General features: G+C 37.6%; 2 long non-coding RNA genes across 39 annotated transcripts in view; one reads left to right on the plus strand and one right to left on the minus strand.

Moving 5' to 3' along the window:
• Window positions 1-21,850, minus strand: part of LOC121657879 — a 109,279-nt gene that overhangs the window by 38,563 nt on the left and 48,866 nt on the right. For both annotated transcript variants that reach the window (XR_006013778.1, XR_006013777.1), the window contains exon 3: window positions 14,268-14,358. This is a non-coding gene — a long non-coding RNA (uncharacterized LOC121657879). The remainder of the gene's footprint in view (window positions 1-14,267; window positions 14,359-21,850) is intronic.
• LOC121657877 overlaps window positions 19,757-21,850 on the plus strand; it is a 91,426-nt gene continuing 89,332 nt past the window's right edge. For 6 of the 37 annotated variants that reach the window (XR_006013737.1, XR_006013739.1, XR_006013749.1 and 3 more), the window contains exon 1: window positions 21,469-21,713. This is a non-coding gene — a long non-coding RNA (uncharacterized LOC121657877). Of the gene's footprint in view, window positions 20,371-20,700; window positions 21,199-21,465; window positions 21,714-21,850 lie in introns of those variants that run through there. The other 31 variants (XR_006013763.1, XR_006013764.1, XR_006013769.1 and 28 more) reach the window with 17 other exon arrangements.

The raw sequence follows: 21,850 nt of genomic DNA on the forward strand, positions 1-21,850 counted from the left end.
AAATCCCTCTAAAATTAAACTATACACACCATGAAATGAAAACTTAGAAGAACTATTTTCTACAGTAAATACATTAGTAAGAAAACTTGCAGGTAATTCCACCCGCCCATACAAAACATGAACACAAAACCTCACATGAATTACAGGATTCTGGGCTGTTTGTTTGTTTGAGTTCTTCCTCTTTTTCTTTTTTTTTTTTTTAATGATTTTGGAGGGTGTTTTGTTGGGTTTTTTTTTTAAACTTTACTACGAAACGCTCCAAAAGAAACAAACCACCCCAAAATTCAACACAATGTTTTCTACATTGCTATTAAAATAGATTTCATCTGCAAGGAGAATAAGCAAATTATCACATAAAATTGAAGGCAGTGTATGTGAGCAAAGGGGTTGTGGAACAGGAAAAGGATGAAAGGAGGAAGTTCAAGATAAGAACTGTACTGATAGCTAAGCCAGGAATCTACTGAAATCCAGGAGTGTCTGCACAAAGCTGTGTACCATTATGTTTTGGTAATAAAGTCAATACAGTTGTTACCAAGAGTGCTCCTCCTACCTCCATCCTTGTGTCTTAAGCCTGTGGATGAGAGACAGACAAAGGAGACATCAATAAAAGCTGGGAATCATGTCTGCAGGCAGCTCTATTACATTTCCCAAGTCCCTAAAAGCAAGGGCTCTGCTGAGGAAGAAGGATTCTGAAGATACAAAACTGAAATTCCACAGAAGCAGGCTCACATACACAAGTCAGGAATGCTCTTTGAAAAAAACTACTGGAACTGTAAAAAAAAAAGAGAGAAAGAAAAAGAGAGCATGTGTGCTTGTGTGTATATGTATTTGTGCTTGTTTTAGCAATTGGAGTGTTCCCAAGCAATGAAGGAGCCCTTCCTTGATTTCAGTATTTCTTAGTTGATTTATCAAAGACCAAGACCAATATAAAATAACATTTTTGGTTTTTATTGTTTATGGTTAAGGGTTTATGGCAACACCAAGCCAAACTCCATCTTTTCTGACCCCATGAAAACCAGGTACAAGTCAATTTCTGGCTACTATGCATACTAATAAGCTCCTTAAATGCTACTATAACTCCTAATAAGCTCCTTAAACCTCTGTGTAACATATTATATCCAGAAGGTACCACTAGGCCTCCAATCTGACTGACAGGTCAGTGACTTGGAGTAAAACATAGCAAGGCCTTTGTATTAAGTACTGTATGTTGTCTCTAATACCCAAGAACACAATGTAAAATTAAACATTTACCTCGTGCCTTTTGCTCATACAATAAAAGCACTCTCTTGATACTTCTTGGCCAAAACCTCTTCCTCATCAATAATGTTATACACCATTGCACACAACCATATTCCATTGCTTTTGTTACTTAGTCATTAATGCAAAACACAGATGCAATATGAAAGCAAAGCTATTGCTTCATTGTTCATTGTGACCCTTTCCCAACCTTAAATCACATTAAAATTAGAAAACTGAACGTGAACCTGAAAGACTTAACTGTTCCACAGTCTAAAGCATTACATTTGTACATTACTACTCTCCTCCATAGCCCTGACATCAGCAATTACATGTCCATATCTCAGTTTTCCCAGGCTAGCTTAGTTTAACTGGAAATGAGACAGGGTTTGCACTGAAGTAGCACAGCGTGAAGTAGGGCATCTTTGACAAGTGTCCCCTGCTCTAAGTTACTCCTATGTTAGGACATTTTGCAGCGTAGCTTTTTGGACAACTGCTGGTGAATTTGCCAAACTCTCCTCTCACAGCTCAGTGCCACTAACACACCACTAAATTTGAATAAACACATTGACACAGTTCAACACTTGCTGGAAACACTTTTGGGGTTTTATTGAATTAATCTGGGAAAAAGACAGAATTAATCTTACTGTTCACTACCAAGAAATCTGAACACTCCCATTCTCTAAGATTCTAAGATCTAGAAGTGTATGTAGCTGTATCTTTCTCATACACTGTTTACACCCCTCCCTCCTAAGTTAAAACAATAGTTTCATTTTATTTTTGTCACATGCTTACTCAACACTGCAGTATTCATACTGCAAACATACTAGATTTTATAACTCTTGTTCATTCTTAAATCTTAGATTTAGAAGTGTATTTTTTTACTCCTGCCTTCTTGTTTCTTTGTTAAGGAACCATCTTTCCATCTAATTCGTGGTGTCAGCAGCCTTGAAAGTGATATGCATGTATTTTTTAAAAGAAGAAAAGATTCCACTGAAATATTTCAGAACATTAACTTTAAAGGTATCAGTGTACTTTCAGCTACTATTCCATTATTATTTGGTTCAGGCATAACCTATGACAGTTAATTCACTCAATTTGAGGTTACTTTCTGGTCAGAGGAAGAAGAATTAAGAGAATAAACTATATGCTTTGATTGCTCTTCTCCCAAAGTAACAGATTTTGAATTCACTTTCAAGACTGCAGTTTTAAAAAGAAAAAATAAAATTAAATAAAAGAAAAAAAACCCCCGTCTCTAACCCAGCAATTTCATGCTAGGGTTGCATGTGTGGTTTTTTGTTGTTTTTTTTTTTTTGTTTTTTTTTTTTTTTTTTTTAATTAAATGACTCTAACACAGCAATAAATTCGCCTCACTTCTCCTCGAAGAGGTGCAGTAATTCAGGACCAAGCTTATACACACTCTCCATGTATAATAGGTCCTCCCATACCTTCTAGCAAGCAGATGAATATTTCCAAGACTATTATAAAGTTGTGTAAAAAAAAAAAAATCACAAATAATGCTTTAAATAATTCTCTGAACAAATACTGAAGATTTGAACAGAGATATCTAGCACCAATTTAGAGTTTTGATAGCATGAACTTTAACAAAAAAAAAATTGTGTGTTAACTATTTCCTGATTATGTCAAGAATACTCCCCATATAACCATGGCAAAAGACCGAGAGAACTTCATTTTTTGCAATGTAAAGTATTAATAACTAAAGTGAAGCAGATGACTGCTGATTACTGAAATTTACTGCTACTAAATTTGGAGAATCTATATCATGTGTCCAGCCATCTCTCTAAGGATCATGAACAAACAGATTTAGACTAGCTGGAGAACTACTGCATAAGATAAACATGAAATAACAAAGCCAGCTAAAAATAAAAACCAGGAAGTAAAACCATTGAGAAATTTGTAAGTATAAAAATACCTGGAAATTTAGAAGTGCAGTTCAGGACTCTCAGCATCAAACTCTGTTTTACACCCTTTTTACCTAATCTAAGGCTCCAACTATTGCTTATATTAGCTTGACTCATATATTAATTTGTATGAGGCACACCCCCCCGCCAATTGCACTCAGAAAGACAAACCGAAGTGAAGACAGTAACTTGGTTCTGCAATATTGATGCTTCTATTGGAGCGATGAATAGCAAACAGAATGCAGTGGATTTCCGTGAAAGGCAAGAAACTAAAGGTAGTCAGTTCTGACTTGAGCAAGTACAGTATGTCAATTTTTATAAGCTTGCTAGCTAAAAAAAGCATAACAACGGGAAGTTGACATAGCACACAAAAAATTTATCAATGTATACGTTGGTATATTATCAGTGTATTTTAGAATCAACTGTAGCTTAAAAATAAAACTGAATAAGACTAACCCCTCCCACCTCTTTTCCCAGCTTCTAAAAAGTGTTTTGTCAGAAGTTGATGCATTAACTAAATTGCTATATGAAACACTTTACAGGGAACTTGTAAAGTGTAACAAGCTCCAAGCTCTAGCAGAGTATGTAAAAGTTGCATTTCAGAAAAGCCTTTCCAGATCCCTCTTGACTGCACTGGTATAGCTTGCACGCAACTTTCAAAAATCTGTCTTCTCTGCACCTTTGGCGAGCGCACAGGAAGAAAAACTGTGTGAACACTTTCAATCTGTACCAGCATTCTTTCTGCTTGAAAGGACACATACAAAATTAAGAAAAACGAATTAGCTATTTTTTAAGTTCTACAAAGTAAGTTTTACATTTCATTTTAGTAGTAATTAAAATGTTCCTTTCCCCCCAGTTTTATCACAAAAAATATTAAAACTAAATATAGTGGTTCTATCAAAAAGGAAGCCAGATCTGTCTAATAATATAATCTTCAGTTTCTGCATGAGTATTAAAAAAAAAAAATTCTAACACCTTTCCAGATTAAAAAAATAATTAAAAAAAGATAAATATTTTCAAGTTCTCCAAAAAACGTAGACTTAGATTTTTACACTATTAGATTCAGAAAAGATTATCCTATTATTATAGCTAAAGTTTATAAAACCTGAAGTATATCGAATCATTACTGATAAAAGAAAATGTGACAATCCCTCTCCAAACAACAATAACTGTCCAATATAAATCAGCTATATAATGTAAAGTTACTTAGATAGGGAAACAGGTTCTCCTCTTAAACATATTAAATTCTCAAAAAACCCTTAAAAACCTGTCAACTATTGGTTTTCAATTACATTCATTAATTTCTGGTTTTCTTAAAAAAAAAAAATTAGTTTTATTAAGTTCTCAGAAGACTTGCTCATGTAACAGACACAGACCTCGTGTAAAATTTTGTGCTACCCTAAGTTGGCACAGTCTTTTATGAAAGAAGGCCATGCAAGTATTGCTGTTTAAATCTTCTAACTCTAGAATGTACAGGAAAGCATTTCTTGTCCTCAACAGAATATTCAAGTCGCTTTTCCAGACACCCTGGTGGTCTGTGCACAGGATCAATTTCCAAAGTACTTCTGGGAAAGTGAAAAATCTATTGGTCAGTATTAGCCAGACTGCCTTCCTAGTTGCTGTCTTATCTCAAATTGGTAAATAATTACAAATCATAGGCCAGTAACAGAGCAATATATTTTTTTAAAATTCCCTTATATATAAATAACTATTTACACAATACCAAACCACAAATCTTAAATTGAGATTTTGTTACATCTCAGTATTGTATGGGACTATAATGCCTAAAGATTAAAATCAGGCCCATAGCTCAGAACGAAACCCCACTTGTAAAGGGCTAAATTTGCTGCATGTCTGCTTTCAAAGATTTAAGGTCAGAGTGACAATGCTATAAAATAAGGGTCAAAGCACAAAAAGACCAAGGCCACAGAACAAAGACCTTTTCGTGTCCTGAAAGAAGTTGCTTTTTGTAGGCCTGCCTTCTGGCTCAGGCAGTAAATTTGTCTTTTTCTTAACATCATCACTACATGACTTCTATAAAATGCCAGACAACAGCATGACTTATGAAAGGTGAGATTGACCTGTTTGAAGAAATCAACCCAACTGTTAATGGAATCCACTATTTAATAGCAGAGGAACACCTCCTAGTAACTGCTACTTTTCCAGTCGTTAGCTGTATTTCTACAACTTCATTATTTAATTACTCATTTCAGCAGAAGTTTCAAGTGTCCATAACACCTTTGGGTGCAGATTCCTAATCACATCATCTTATTGTTTATTCAGTGGTAGCTGGAGCAGCAATCTTTCCCCCACCTCTCTGTGAAATATTAATAGAATACTACTAATCTTAATAGATACCATCTAACACACAGATCTGTGTACTCCCTGTCAAAAACATTCCTTGTTTGGTTCCCCACTTTCCATCAGTGAGACCCACTACTCACAGAACTGCACTAATACAAAATAAAACGGTGCTTTCTAAGGCTGACACAGATTGATAAGCAGTGAATTTCATTTTCCCAGGTAGAAAACAAACTTCACTTAGAACATGCTTTTCCAAAACAGTAACAATGGTTTTGCCAAATGAGAGGAACTTTATCCACCAGAAAAAAAAAAAACCAAAACCAAAAAAACAACCCCCCAAAAAAACAAACAAAAAAAAGACAAAAGATAAGGATGCTGGGTGCTTCTTATGGCTTTATATTAAGCTAGATTTTCAATATTTCACTAACAAGCTTAAAGTAAAACCAAGCTGAATTAACAAGAAGTTAATATATTAAGAAAAAAGATTTATAATCCAATACTTAAAGTACACAAGTAGTTAAAAAAAGGGGAAAAAAATCAAAATTGTACTCTCAAACTAATAAATACACACAAATCTAAAAGGTGTTAGATCTCTGAAAACTAACATCTCAATTTTTTTTTGAAGTAAAAAGTTACTTGACTTGCTCTTTGAGCAATATCAGTATTGCAAGAAGCATCTTTCCATTGTAATCCTAACCTATATGAAAGAACCAGAATTATCTGCATTACCTTTTATAGCAGGTCTAAGGCAAGACATTTTGAAAACTCAGATCTTCCATACTTCAAGTAATTATTTTCCCCTTCAAAACAGATGGCTTCTGTCTTCAAAGTTGCTATTTTAATTTTTTTTTTATCAGTCCTACTAACTTACTTAAAAGCTGGAACTGGAGATTTAGATATATGGCATTAGGTTAAAAAAATAGACAAAAAAAACCCCCTTACCTTTTGATTCTGGAGATCTACAACAGCTGAGTTTCAGTGCCAACAAAACAGAAGTTTCATGAAACAAATCACTTTGCTTTTGATCTACATTAAGCTATAATACCTGATTCCTATATTAATTATTAAATGTAACATTTAATAAAATTATCTGGGTTTTTTTATTTCTAAAAATTTAATATAATTGAAAAATACCTTAATATAGGAAAAGCCTAGTGTAACATATGAAAGGCCTACTCCAATCCTCCTACACTTTTTGAAGGAAATGATTACTCCTCATCTCTCAAGAAGCACTGGTGCAAGTATACTGATTTTTCTTGTGGTGAATAGCAGCCCACAAGTTAAAGAACTGATGCAAACTGGCAGATTTCCCCTTCTAATTCTGAGTCATATGCGTCATCTTTTTGTCAAAAGCTGGGAAGAAAAAGAGTCTCTTCCAGCCTGCCACATGAAACCACCTGCTTAAAGACAGAACAGACCAGTATTGCAATACTGGTCTGCACATTACTGGTACTTACACATTTGTTCTTGCTTTGTTCAAATCAACAAAATTCTGAAGACAGCTTTAATGTTAATGACAGAACTTATCTCTTTGATTTAGGGCCAAAAATCAAGCTGGTAAAAGAGAAAAAAAAAAAAAGAAAAAAAGAGAAGAGTCATATTGGCATGAAAATGCTTATTCTTAAAATGGTAGTGTCTTACCTGCAAAGACTAAGGGTTCAGTTCCTTAAAAACTTACATGCATGCTTGGTTTAATCACCTAGAATCAGACAGATTTTGTAGAAATACATTCTCAAAACCAAGAGTTCATGTGTGTGATTAAGACCTCTGTATCACTGTGCATGACTGCCAACTAATTTCCCCAATGAAAGCAAAAATCTCCTCTAAACCCCAGAGAACCTAACAACTTCTGTAGGTTAAATTTCACATGCTTCTTTTTTTCCCCTGTTGTGCATTTTGAAAATTAAGAACCAAGAAAACTATTTTCTTCTTGGACAGATTGATCAAGGTCAGTCATTGTTGGACTATACATACTGTGTTATGACACAGTATCTCTCCTTCAAAGGCACCAGCACCAGTTAAGGTTGGGCACAACACCGCCAGCAGATTACATATTTTCAAGTTGCACTAGAGTTGCTGATCAGACCTGCAGAAAACAGGTGTAAGTGTTTACTGTAACAATGCCCTGCAGTATTTATATTCATCTGTGGCATTGCCAGAGTGATTGCAAGTAAATATTCTTTGTAAAAAAACAACTTGAAAGCAGCTAAAGCAAATTTTAGACGTTTATAGTAAGTTGTGCAAAAGAATGCAAAGAAAACACAACTTGACAAACTGATCCAGAGTGTAGAAACAAACATGCCATTTTAATCATAGATTAGCTTTTTTATATACAAGCACACAAAATATATAAGATATTATATGCACATAAAGTAAGACAGAAAGACAGGTATAAACACACACTTATATAAAATGCCCTTTGTTTTCAAATATGTACTGTGCCACAAGCATTTACACGGCTGGGTGCATACATTTCAATATAATGAGAAAATTTGCATTGCTAAAATAAGAATACTAGAGTGCTTTTCAAGAACCACGACACCATCATTTGCATTACAGGTTATTATTTACAAGGATTTAAGATGTTCTGTAAATCTATAATGAACATTGTAACAGTGAAAACTGTAATTTATTATGTAATGCACTGTTATATAAATTGTTTAAATTGTGTACAATATACACAGATGATCTCTTCTACTCGGTTAAATATTAAATACAGCACTTTATTGCTCATCTTCAACTGGGTTTTTTTTTGCATTCTATATAATATGTTTTACTTGATAAAATTCTAGACCCAAAGTACCTATCTGATACCATATCCTGGTTGTGCTGTGGTTTGTTTTTTGTGTGTGTAGGGGTCTTTTTTAATATTAAATTAAATTCATACTGTCTTCTTAATTTGACTAACTTTGCAGTATCTTGTAAGAAAATATTTTACTCACCATATATTCCATTTTCCTTGGTACTTAATAAAAGACATTTAAGCTTTTCTGTAATGTTATCTTGCCGCCCCCCAAACCCTAGTATCTTTCCAAGAGTTTGATGTACGACGTGTCAGCAAATAAAAACCAAGCAAAACCCACCACTGAGAAAGTTATGCCTTTTTGACAATGACAAGAGCAAGCAAGGTTAAGACACTGTGGAAGATGTTTCTTAACTTGTGATTCAACAAAGCATAAGAACTAGCTTAACTTCTTTCTCATTCAGTGAAGCACTCCAAGATATGAAAAGTGAGTTAAATAAGCCATTTAGGAGGGTAATCACAAAGAGCAGCATTTGCCTGGGGAAGACCCTGGGAAAGTTTCCATTGGCTCCCTCTTTTTCATCTCAGGGCCACAGGCACCCATAACTGTTCTTGGGTAAGCTGCTGCTTTGAATTGCCCTCTAGTGTTAGCCTTCATTAATTCCTACCACAATGACAAATTCTGTTCAGGTTTTTAATAATGGAAAGTGGGTCAGCAACATAAGTTATATTAAGGTAAAAAAAAATTTTTTTGAACAATGTTTCAAATTTGCTTTCAGGTCAGAAGACTGTGAGGTTGACAAATTAAGTATTACACAACAAAAATGCAATAAGTCTATGTACCTAAATGGCAAAAAAAAAAAAAAATTCCAGGACAACAAATTTAAGAGAAAACTTAGGAATATTCTTGTATTTTACATTTCTGTGAATTTCTTAGGCAGTTTCAAAAAAATATCAATTTCTGAAGCAAATACTCAATATTCACAGCCAAATTCACTGTCATTATGGTGGGATCAAAACCTCAACAAAAACAGAAGAGCCGCTGGTGTCAACAGAACACAGTTTAGCAGTATCAATACCCTGGAAGGAATTATTCTTTCACTGCTAATTCAAGAGTCTCCTCATTACACCCTAAACCTAGATGCAAAACAGGCACCATTAAGATCCAGATTTTAAACCTGGTAATACTAGGAAGAGAAGGCAAGCATTTTCCTCTGATTTTATTTCAAACCTTATTTTATCTGCTCTCGAATTGTTTAGAGAGGTCATGAATTTGGGACTTAAAGAAGTATGGAAAATATGTTAGTAACACTCACATGTCAAACAGGCTGTGGATTTCCACATACATAGAATTAAAGACGAGTATATGACCCTTTGTTTAAAAAATACTCTGGTCATAAAGAACTACTATCCCTCACTCTGCCTGAGAGATGAAAAAATATTTTTAAAATTAGGTGTTAACACAGATGAAGAAAAGTACAGATTTGAGTGCTGCTTTTGTAACTCCTGTGCTTGGCATTAAAAGCATCATTTTCCCTTCTCCTGAGAACCTGGAAAAAATCTTTTGTTTTTAGGGAGCATAGGGACAGGGTAACTAGTGCATAAGCATTCTTTTTAATCAGGAGTTCTTTTTGCCTGTGCAAAATGCTGACAATAAGTGTCACAATATCAAAAGAGAACTGTGTTCTGCAATAAACTTTTTAGTATATTTTCACTTAGAGAAAGACTTTCTTATAAGAGTCATTGCAATGTTTCACAGATGGAGCATCTTGTCTAATTTTTGAGCTTGACTAAAATATGGACTAACTTGCAATAAGAGAAAGCGAAGTGTTTTCAGAATTACTGAAGTGATAACATTCATAAGACCACAGTATCTACTCATTCTACCAAGAGAAAATTTTACTCCAAAAGAATACAGAAATTAGAAAGCAAATGTTTTCATTTATCAGATCCACTGGAAGTCCTGTTAAATCTAGAAGTGACTTATATGATGTTATATGTATTTTGAAGTAGGAAATCATCAGTTAAAGTTGGGAAGATCATAATCATGTTCATAATTACAGTACTTTCTAAATGTTTAAGTTAACTTTCATATGAATACTAAAATCCATTTCCTTCTGTGGGGAGAAAGGGAAGTTTAAAAAAATTAAAAAAAAAAAAATTAATTGGTCTTCATGTCAGCTAGGAAGTGGAAGCATGAGATCCCGAAAATCTTTGACCGAAGGCTTAAAAAAAAAAACCAAAAAAAACAAACAAACCAACAAAAAACCAACAAACCAAACCAAACCATCCACAAAACAAAAAACCCCATAGGACACTCACAGGAAGTAAAAAGCAAGCTCTTAAAATTTAGTGGGTTAAAGAAAAGGTGTAAATACTTCAGAGGTATTTCCACATTACTAAGATTTTTAAGGACCTCGCAAATTAAAAACAGATATTCCTAACATCTTGCTTTGACTAAATTATCCTGATAATATATTTCAATAAAAAGAACTAATTCTCTTATAATACTGCTGTAAAAATTTAGAATAACAAAAAACCCCTTGTTTTCTGAAAGAAGAAAAAGTCCTGCCCCAAACAAACTCAGAAAAAAAAATTACCATGAATATCCATGTATTTGAAATAAATCAAAAATTAACAAAACTAGAAACAGTGATTTATTCAAACACACTACTCAATTAGCAATTGCATCTTCATACATGTTTTTAGTATGCAAACAGCAGTCTAAACCAAGGTGTATTAACAAGTCATCAATACACTATATGAACATTTAACAACTTTGATTACATTTCTCATTCCCCCACTGAAAGCCTCAATGTATGGGTCTACATAAACTCCTCCTTAGACTTCTGTTGAAATTAAAAATAACAGTAAAAAAGGGGGCAATACCTTACTTATATATATTTGCATTTGAGTGAGAAGAATAAGTATTTAAATATCCCAGTTAGCATACTTTAACTATTTTTCCTAAAGAATTTACATGTCATTTGCTTTTCTCTTCCCATTGCCTAGCAAGACCATTTTAACAACAGACAAGGAAAAATGATGTCTAAGTATGCCAGTCTTAAATCCTTCCTACATACGTGTTCCATTGAATGTCTGAAGTAATAATAAAAATTAATGTCTATTCAACTCTAACGGTATACAAAACTCCATTTTAAAATAATGTAGGGCTGTATTTAGTTTAAACTAACAAAATCCAGAAAATTCAGTTGCTTCATAGTTAAAATTAAAACAGTCATACATAAGATATCAAACAAGGGTTTCAAACTATGGTTGATTTTACACACGTTGTAGTAACTAGGCATGGGTAGCATTTATAGCTACATATCTCTTTCAGGAAAATTATTTCAGTTGCCTTTGTAAAGCAAGAGAAGTCCTTAAAGAAATCATAAATTAATTGTAAAAGTAATCTGCAACAGTTCCTTTTGGATGAGCAATAAGCATGTAATAATTGTCAGCTTTCAAATTATGATTTAATCAACAAGACTTGTAGAGCCTCAAGTGTTATACCTACAGTAGGAACAATAAACGTGGCCATGCAAAGTTCCACATCTGAAGCACTTCAGTAAAGAAGTCTGCACATTTTTGTCTTTTCAACCTCATTACAAATAGATATTGCAAAACAGTTTATGAAGTCAAGCACACAGTTTGCAATAGCCAGACCAGCAATTTTTAAGGGGCAAGCACTGCAGGCCCTTAATTCAGGCTGAACTTCCAACAAAATCAATGGTTGTTTTGCTAAATAAGATCTACAATAGGAGAGGCTAAGAGTAGGAAAATAAAACGAACACACCCCACCAGCTTTCTTGAAAGTTTCACCTACTCTTTGGAGCAAGAAACAGTCATATTGACTACCAAGTACAAAACAGCTCTAGAAAAAAAAAATTTAAAATTAATATGGGCCAAAATTCAGCACAAAAATGTTCTAGAGCAAATCAACACCATAAGTGGACTCTAATCATAACTGACAACTGCAGCACTCTTAAAAGATATTAGAGCTTGTAAGTGGGTAAGACTCAATTACTACATTACTGCAAAACTCTTTGCACTTTCTAAAAAAGCATTTAGACCTGTCCTAAAGTTCTAAATACTTAAATATATACTAAATTTGTAAAAGGAAATAAAGTGTGCATCTAATGAGAATATGATTCTGCAAATCCTTATTCATGGTAGTGAGTCATTAGAACTACTTGTGTACATTAAAGTTTGCAGGATTAGGCCCTAAATCCCTTTGATTTACAGTTATGAACCAGAAACCACCTTTTTTGCTGAATAAGAATCTATGAGAAATACTCTGAACCTGTGTCAGACCAAGGAACACTCCATCAAACTTTCACCTTTCAATTATCTCACAAGGGAGCCTTAGATACCTTTGCCTTGCAATATAATCCTGATTTTCATTAACAAGAATGTAACTGCTTTTGTACAGGAAAAAAAAAAGAACAAACTCAAACTATTCAGTGAAATCCTGAAATCCTTATTTTCCTAAGAAAGCTAGTAGCAAAAAGAAAAAAAAAAAAAGAAAAAACAGAAATGCAGAACATCCAAACCAGTCTCTGGACAGACCGAAATATTTATTTATTTGGGAGCATATTAGGCATGCTACCCAAACACGATTAAGCATTAGTAGAAGTACTTTCACTGTGTGTTTAATCACATAAAGAAAGGATTAAAACTGAAAGAATTACCTACTCACTAATCACAAACTTCAAAGCTTATACAAAGTTAAGGTTTACTTCCTATACTTTCTGTATTCAAAGTTTTCTTACTCAACTGATAATTTTCTCTAGGAGGCCTTAACTACCCTAAAATCATAGTACTGTATGAAAAATATATTCAGAACCCATCTGCCTCAAATACTTCTATAACAGGAGGTGTATTACTGGTAAATTCCAGTAATTCTTCAGTTCTACTAGCCATTAGTTACAACAATGAGGAAATATGAAATTTACACCTCACTGGATTTGCTTGGTAGAAATTAGGAGTTACTGGGATAAACTGAAATTTTGGGTTTTCAAAACTTCTCTGATTTTATGGTACAATTACTTCCTACAAAAAAATGTGCTTTTGAAGACAGACAGATTTGATTAAGGATAAAAACTGAATTCCAGCTGAAAGTTGGAATTGCTAAAGTCACAACATGTTCATAAAATTTGTTGTACTGTAATATATACTGCTGAAGATAAAGTCTTACAGATTTTACTACTCCATTTAGTATTTCAATAAATTTACTCAATCCAAGACCAGTTACTATTTTAATTTCAAGTGTCTGTGTAAATGGTTAGTTAAGACTATTCGTATATGAGTAGATAGGTTATGATTACTCTGAATGGATTTCTCAGTTTCAGCCAAATGAGTACTTTTAGTGCAAAGCAGGACTTGCAATATGAGTGTAGCATAATCCACATTAATTCCTCTTAAATGTTCAGTGTTTTACTACAAAATATCTATTTACCAACAAATACAGTAAATAAATAAAATTTCTGACTATTTTGGTACAGGTGGAAGGCTCTGAAGACCTGTTTTTTTCTGTTTTCTGCTTCTTTGCTTGTCAGGTAGCTAGCTTATTAATGCCTTTAAACCCAAATTTTACACACTACATGGAAATGCACTCAGCTAGCTCTCTATTCTATTCTTTAACACACCCTGCCAGCAAAAAAATAAAGTTATTGAAAAATAATTTTTTTTATATCATCCATACTTTCTTTTTGGATTAGCAACATTTCAGTTGGACTAATTCCCAAGACAGGAATATGAGAACAATACTATATGGAGAATTTATATCACTCGAATCAAGGCTGTTGCAAACTCAGCTTTTTTATATATATTTTTGGCCACTTCATTTTCTTCTGAGCACAGCTTGTGTGAATACTTTTACTTAAGTGTTTTATAATTTTACAGGGGGAGTGTAAAGAAAAATTACTTTAACAAATAATAAATTCTTGAACAATCCCATCAGAACTGGCTTATTTTGAATGATCTGAATAAGTTATACTACTGTGTACATTTTAAAAAATAAAGAACATATGTAATAAGAGAAATGTTAATATAATATATACCATGCTCATGCTCCATCAACCTTCCAGAGAGTTTTTCAATCACAGGAGTAAGCCGCTCTCCAAAATCAGCTCTCTATTGAAAGGTCAAAACCTGCAATAAAAATGTCATGTATTATAACATATTTCCAACACCCACAGTTTCATGGTTGATCCCCAAACATAGATGTAGGTCATCAGCTTGACCCTCGCATTGTCTATGTTACAGGAAATCCTAATTTTAAAAATACTTTTTTTTTTAAGCCAAACTGACTTGATTAGGAACACCTGTGATATGCCTCTTTATTATCAGAAGCCTCCTGAAACAAATCAGATTAGCGTGTTTCTGCTTTCATTCTTCCCGCAGCATTTTAAGATGAAAGGAAGAGGAAGGAAAAGGGGGGGAAAAAAAAAAAAAAAAAAAAAAAAGGAGCAAGGGGTGTTGTTCTCCCTTCCTACCCACTACCAATCCCTCCCTTCTCCACCCACCCTCAAACAAGCAAACAGGTAAGTTTTTTTAGTAAGTAAACTACTTAATGGATGTGTGATTACTACTGCCATATTTCCATATTTCCTAAAATATGCTATTGACTGTTAAGTATTTAAATTCTAGTGTTTCACTTTAAGGAGTTTTAAATTTTTTTGCTCTTCAAGGCAGTACCATTATTGCCTTTATTAAAATCTAGCCTACAAATATTAGCTACTTTAAAACATATAATGGAAAACTAAAGTCATATAATACATTCTGAGAGATAAAACAAAATTTTAAAACTTAAAAAGGGGGGGGGGGGCAGGGGGGGAAAGGCAGCCCTGATCAGGTAAGAACAAAGTATAACTTGACAGACGCAGTAACTATAGTCAAATAGCTACTGGAGGAAATATTGCATTCACACAGCCAAAATCTTAAATCTACTTTGACTTTATTTGAACTTTTTCACTGTAGACACTATAAGAAGACACATCCTATGCCTAATAAATGAGTAGCTGATGCCTAGATCAGGTCACCTGCTTACAAATACTTCCATAAATTTGTTCTTTATTCTTTAAGAGTATTTGAGAAAATACTACAACCCCCTCACAGCTATGGAATTATAATAAGCACCCTGCTTTAACAAGAAAAAGGAGTTTGTATGTTCGTGTATTCCACACATCATCTATTTCACCTTTTAAAAAAAAGTTTTTGTTCTTAAACCAAACCCACAAAAAGTTTGGTCCCCCTCTGTGCTTATATTAACATACCTGAAGATTATATTGAAACTGGACTTACATAAAGCTATTTTAAATGAAAATACATGCCTAAGCCCTATTCGATGTGTAATTATCTTTTTCTCAGACCAAATCTTCAAGTGAATTTCAGTTCATGCTAAATAAAATAATTAGTTGTAACCAGATTCAATGTTGAAAAGTTTATTAATAAACTATTTACTCCAAATACACTCACTGCAGTGTCTGAAAACAAACTAAATAGTCACGGAGCAGGGGGGTCCTATTTCTAACAGTGGTTTCCTTTAGACATTAATAACGATCACTGAAAGTCACTCCTATCTTTCAGTTTTGAGCAATATAACAATATCGCCTTCAGGTTTAGAAGACATCTGGGGAAACCTTTAACAAAATAAAAGCTAAATGTACATAATTTACATTTTCTACTGTTGTGTGCATATGGTAATAAATGTGTGTGTGTGAGGTCATCCTTATACACTAGCAACTGTTCATTGTCGAGCTATGGAAAAGTGCTTAGAATTAGAATAAAAGTTCAAAAATTTAGTATTCTCTGTAAAGAGACCATTTTTTTGTTTTTAATAATACACTAAAAATATTATTATATGCAAATATTAGAGTAAAAAATTGATCCACATTAAGTGCTAGCTGGACTAGAGCTCAAGTTGTGCTACCCTCCTCTAACACTCAGACAAATCTTCTGAAGTTCTCACACAGCATTCAAAGCTAAGATCAGAACTATTCCTCAATTGTGGTAATATCAAATGTATCCCAAAGTTCTGTTATTAGAATGAGTGTTTTAAAAACTTACAGGAAAGGGTTAAAAAAATAATCAGTACAGACATTGCCTTACACACTTATGGGCAGAAATTTTCATACCAGCTTGCTCTGAAAATTTCTGAAATTGCCCAGTATCCACAATGAAGACATTTTTCAATAAAGAGATTCCTTTTGAAATCCAACTTATGTATTAATATATCAGTAACCTAAAAATTCGACACACCTCCTGCCAATAATGCACAAAAAAAAAAAAAAATTGCAAAGCAACATTTTCACTGACTAAAAGAGGTTACTGGAAATCTGTGGCTACACCTCTCTACTCTGTCTGATGTTCCCTTTCTATTTGAGGAGCATATCACCTTTTTTTTCTATCTTTAAAATACATTACTACTTCTATTAAACAAATAGATGGGTGTGGGAAGAGTCACAGGGGACTAAGTACAAAAATAATTTGGGCAGTCTGTTCAAACAAAATTTTCCAAGTATTACTGATAATAGAAAACAATTTTTTGAGATCAGGTTCCAGTGTTAGATATTAAGTGTTTAGCACTTATAATGATAAATAAGTGAAAAAAAATCAGTGGAGAACACTTACGGGTGTAGATGAAGTTATTTTTAGTTTTAAAAACTTTCTGATAAAAATATCTTTGTTTCTACACAAAAAGCTTACAATTTCATTCCCTAGTTCTTTCACAGACAGTCAAAACTAGTCCAAGATGCACTCTACCCTTGACAGTTTGTAATGAATGTGAATTACTCAAATAACTTGCTATGGGCCTTTGGGTGTGGGTGGATGACTACATTTACGAGGCAGAATACCTGCAGCATATTCGTAGAATACAGTGATAAGCTTCTTGATTCTCCCTTACATATTCAGTAGTTAATTGCTCCCCAGTGCAAATAACAGAACCCAGTAAGGTCCTATAAAAGAAATACTAACTGATACGTGGCTACTTTTCCTGTAAAGAAAGCTCATGTGCTTTTACATGTGTAAAAGTGTATCAGAAAAGTAGTGATACACCTGTTAGGATGGTTTTTGACACTCAAGATGGATAAGATGTGCACCTTCACACAGTATTCACAGGCAGGGTATACAGAACCAGGTAGTTTGTATGCAGTTCCAGTTGTACTTCACTGCAGAATTTGACTTATTAGTCATAAACATAATTAAGGAATTAAAGACTCCAATTTATTTTTCCTTCCATGATATTACATTTTGGATGGAATAGTAATAGGTTCAGAATTCCAGACATTAAGGATAAAAAAAACCCAAACAACAAACTAAACAGAAAAAGAACCCCATGATACCTTGGTATCGTATATGTAGCCTGCCTTTAAAATGTTACTACAATAAGCTTCCTATGAAGTACTAGCCTAGCACACAAAAAAGTCACACAGATACACAGTCACACTTTCAAATTACTGTTATTTCTGAAAATTAGAAATTCTCAAGAGTTACTTCAAGCTTCAGTAGATACATATCTATAAAATGAGAGGGTACCTCTTGGAAACTTTCAGTATAACTTTAGAGCAGAAAAAGAAAAAAAACAAGCCCCAACCAACTGAAGCTTATTTGGATGTTTTTCCTAAGAATCAAGATAAAGGATTAGACTGAAAAGAAACAAAGGAAAAAAAAAAATACACACACTATGCTACATTTGATACCTAAGCAAGGTTTAATTAAGCGTAGAACTTCAGCTTTCACTTATTGATATAATATAAATATATACATTTACATATTTAAGTTCAATTGATATTTCCTCCAAATGTAACTTTTCCAGGGCCAAGTAATCCCAGTTAATGTTTGACATTTTAACTGAGGTAAAAAATGCAAGCAGCTCTACAAGGGTCTATTTAAGCTACATGATTTTTTCCCCCTAACTATCTCAAAATAAGGAGTACATCAAATATAAGAACGGAAAACTCACTTAGAAGACACTATATATTCATATCAGATTGCTTACTGCTTTCATTTTAGCCACACCCACCTTTATGTAATTGTAAAATATGAGAACAGTGCAGCTGAGAAATAAAAAAGCCTAAAAGAGCAGTTGTTTCATGTAGTCAAATACGTGCTAAGCACGGATTTTAATTAAAATGAAAAATAGGTATAAATTGCATGCTATTGAACATGACTATCAAATAGTGGGGGAAAACGCACACGCACCTGCACAATACTGAATTATAGGGGTTTTTTTGTAAATTAGCTATGAGTCAGGACAGTTATTTCATTGAAAGTGAAAGTCAGTATTTGTGAGTGCACTTCCACAGCTGAGCAGTGTAAATCTCTTCAAATCCTGATATTTCAAAGTATACACAGCTACAGTGAAACAGCTTTGTGCCCATTCCCATACTGACTGTTAAAACCGTTTCTGAAAACACTCTGAAAGTAATGATGCAGAGCTAAAGAAATGAGTGCTAAATCTCAATAGGATCTTACTAGTATCTCAATTTCAGGGATTAAGCTGAATTCTCTATCAGGGCACAAAAGTATGAATTGCAGAGACAAACTAAGCAGCTATTCCCAGGAAAAAATAACTGAAAATGTGTAATTTATGTACTGGATTAAAAGAATCCAGGGAAACTAAGGATTCGAGACAGAAAAATCTCCTTGAACTGCTGGATTTCTGCATTACACAGAAAATACCTTGAATCACAATCCAGTTGCTATGCTGGAAACGCTAAGTTTTGCATTTCACTTTAAGACTACACGCTCTCAGCCATGTACACAGAAATCTTTTGTACAGCACTTCTGCACCCCAACTCTTCTCTACGTCCCTCCTACGTCCCTCGGTTAACTCGTTATTTTCGGTGGCCGGGGTGCTAAGCGCAAGGCGGCCGCTTCTGGCTTTGAACGCCGCGGAGGGATGCGCGGGGGGGGTAGCGGGGGGACGGGGGGGGGCAGTGTGGGGGGAGGAAGAGGAGCGGGGAAAGGCTGTGACCCGGTCCAACCTCCCAGCCCCAGCCCCGCGTCCCCGCAGGCAACCAGGGGGGGCAGCAGCCGGTCCAGCCTCCGCTGAACGGGAGCCTTAACAGGGGGCCCGATGCTGCATTCGCTGCGCATCCTGCGCGCCCGCCAGCTCGACGGCAGCCCCGGGCGCCCGCCGCTCACACGGCATCGGGGAAAATATCCATACGCTTTCCTGCCTCCGGAAAAAAAAAATTAAAAATAATAATGAATAATAATAAAAAAAGGTCGGGCTGCCGAAAGTGAAGAGGGAAGTAAGAAGGGGAATAAAAAGTAACGCTTAGAAATTGTGGCTGGGAAGGAGCCCTCTGGCCTGGCAGCGCCTGAGCTCCCTCCCTGCCCCGCCGCACGGTGCTGTCCCCGCCGGCGCTCCCGCCACAAAAAAGATGCCTTGTGAGCTTGTGTGCGCAACTCCGAAACGCGAGCGCCCACGCCAGAGCCGGCCCCGAGGGGGTTAAACGGCGTCGTGGAGAAAAAGGCACCGTGTCACATATTATGTGTGCATGTGTGTGTGCGCGGCGGGGGAATCGCCCAGCGCGCAGGCTGCGAGAGAGATCGCGGCGCCTATCACAATAAGCACGATCGCATTCATACAGCTACGAGAGACCGAGTGCTGCTGGCCACCGAGAAATGACATAGAAACAACCACCAAAAAATAGCTAAGCCAATGACAAATAGCGACCCGGGTGACAGAGACAGAGAATTTTGTAGGCGGAGAAGAGGAGGTGAATGGCCAGCTCAGATCACAGTATTAGGCTGGGCTATCTATGGGGAGGGTATTTACTCGGTTTTGGGGTGTGTGGGAGGAGAGGAAAGACACCTACAAATAGCTGGCATGATTCAAATGGTCTCGGATTATGTTTCCCCCCCCTCTAGTCCAGGAAGGAAACTCGCGTTTTAACGCTACGAGGGGGAAAAATAGCTCTGTGCAATAGGGGATGAAGAGCACTTTGGTCATTCGTTAATACCCAAAGGGACAGAGATGATAAATGTGACAGCATGTGGCAGCACGACCGTCACCCGGGTTCCTGCAAAAGGCGGCTCCGTATCGCGACACGGGAAATCAAGCGATTGAGTGGGAGGTGGAGAAAGCGCTTAAACGGAGAAGTTAATCTGCTAACATGGAGAGGAAACAAACGGAGAAAAAAAACCCCGAAGGTTATCCTCTATATTTTTTGGGGGGTGGGAGGGTGCGGGGGGACAAGAGAAAGGGAAGAGAAAGAGAGAAGGGGCATTAATCCCGTTTACGAAAACAGGGGGAGAGAGGAAGGAGGAGGCGGGGGGTGGGGGGGTTGGGGGCGGCGGGCGAGAAAGGGAGATGTGCATGTAAGTGTGGAAGTCATCCTGGCTGCTGCTGCAGAGCCGGGAAGCAGGAACCTCGGTGTCCCGGGCGCTGCCCCGAAATTTCCACGGCGGAGGGGGGGGGAAAGGCGGGAGGGAGGGATCCGCTGGCCCGGGGGGGGGGGGGGGGGGGGGAGGGAGCGGAGATGAGGGGAAGCCTGTCCTGTCATGTCCCGGGAGTGCGGGGCACCGGGACCCTCTGGAGCTCCGGCTGTCCCGCGGCTCCCGCCCGCCCCCGCGCCGCTCTCCCCGGGCCGGGTGTAAGGGCCGCTCCCGGGATCCCCGCCTGGGCGCGGTGGCGCCCCGAGGGAGCAAGCGGGGTTACCTGACGGAGGAGACGACCGCTCCCGCCCGCTGAAGCTGAGAGAAGCGAGTGACAGATCCGCGCAGGACCTGCGATCGGCTCCCGGAGCCTCCCGTCCGCTGCCCACCGGGCGCCTGAGGTGACTTTTCCCGGCGGCGGGGTGCAGGTTGCCCCCGTTTTCCAAAGACGCTCTTCCCCTGCCCGCCCGCCCAGCTCCTTCTGCCCCAGCCGCGCCCGCTCCCTCCGGATCTTACCGCCTGTGCCGGCGGCGGCGGCAGCGGCGGCACCCGCTCCGAAGCGCGACGGTGAGGGTGGAAGCAGGGTAGCGGAGAGGAAGGGAGGTGAGTTTCGCGGAGCGGGAGGGCGGGCGGCCCCCGCGCCTCCCCCGCGGCGGCGGCAGCAGCGATGCGATCGGGCATCACTCGAAAATGGCGCCGAAAGAGCGGAGGGCTCTTCATTCAAATTCGTTAGCGCCAGCCCCGCCGCCCCGGGGCATGCCGGGAACGGGGGGGGGGGCGCGCGGGGGCTGAGGCGGCAGCGCCGCACGGACACGGCGCTCGCTGTCAATGCCGCCCCTCCCCCCCCGCTCCCGCCGCCCGCGCGCGCGCTCCACGCCCTCCCCTGTCAGCGCGCGCTCCCGATCCAACCGCCGCTAATGGGGAAAGGGGGGGTTGGGGGGGAAGAGAGGGAAGGAGGGAGTGAGAGAGAGAGAGGGAGAGAAATGTCACCCGGAGCCCGGGCCCGCGGGGGAGAGGTGGCGCGTTAGAGATGTGTGTGGGAGAGAGGGAGCAAGAGAGAGAGAGGGAGAAAGAGAGCGGGGGAGCGAGACCTCCGCTGGCCCCGCGAACTTGTCAAGGTAAAGGCGCCGGTGGAAGGGAGGGGGGTGGATAGGGGGGCACGATAGCGGATTTTGGGAAGGTAGGGAAAGGAAGCCCGGCTGGGGGAGGGGGATGTGCGCCAAGAGGACCTGAGGAAAATATGAACAGCGCCTCC

Source organism: Corvus kubaryi, unplaced genomic scaffold (assembly GCF_017639235.1).
Source record: "Corvus kubaryi isolate FWS band 111438036 unplaced genomic scaffold, C.kubaryi_AGA036_p1.0 split1-65, whole genome shotgun sequence".
NCBI classification, from domain to species: domain Eukaryota; kingdom Metazoa; phylum Chordata; class Aves; order Passeriformes; family Corvidae; genus Corvus; species Corvus kubaryi.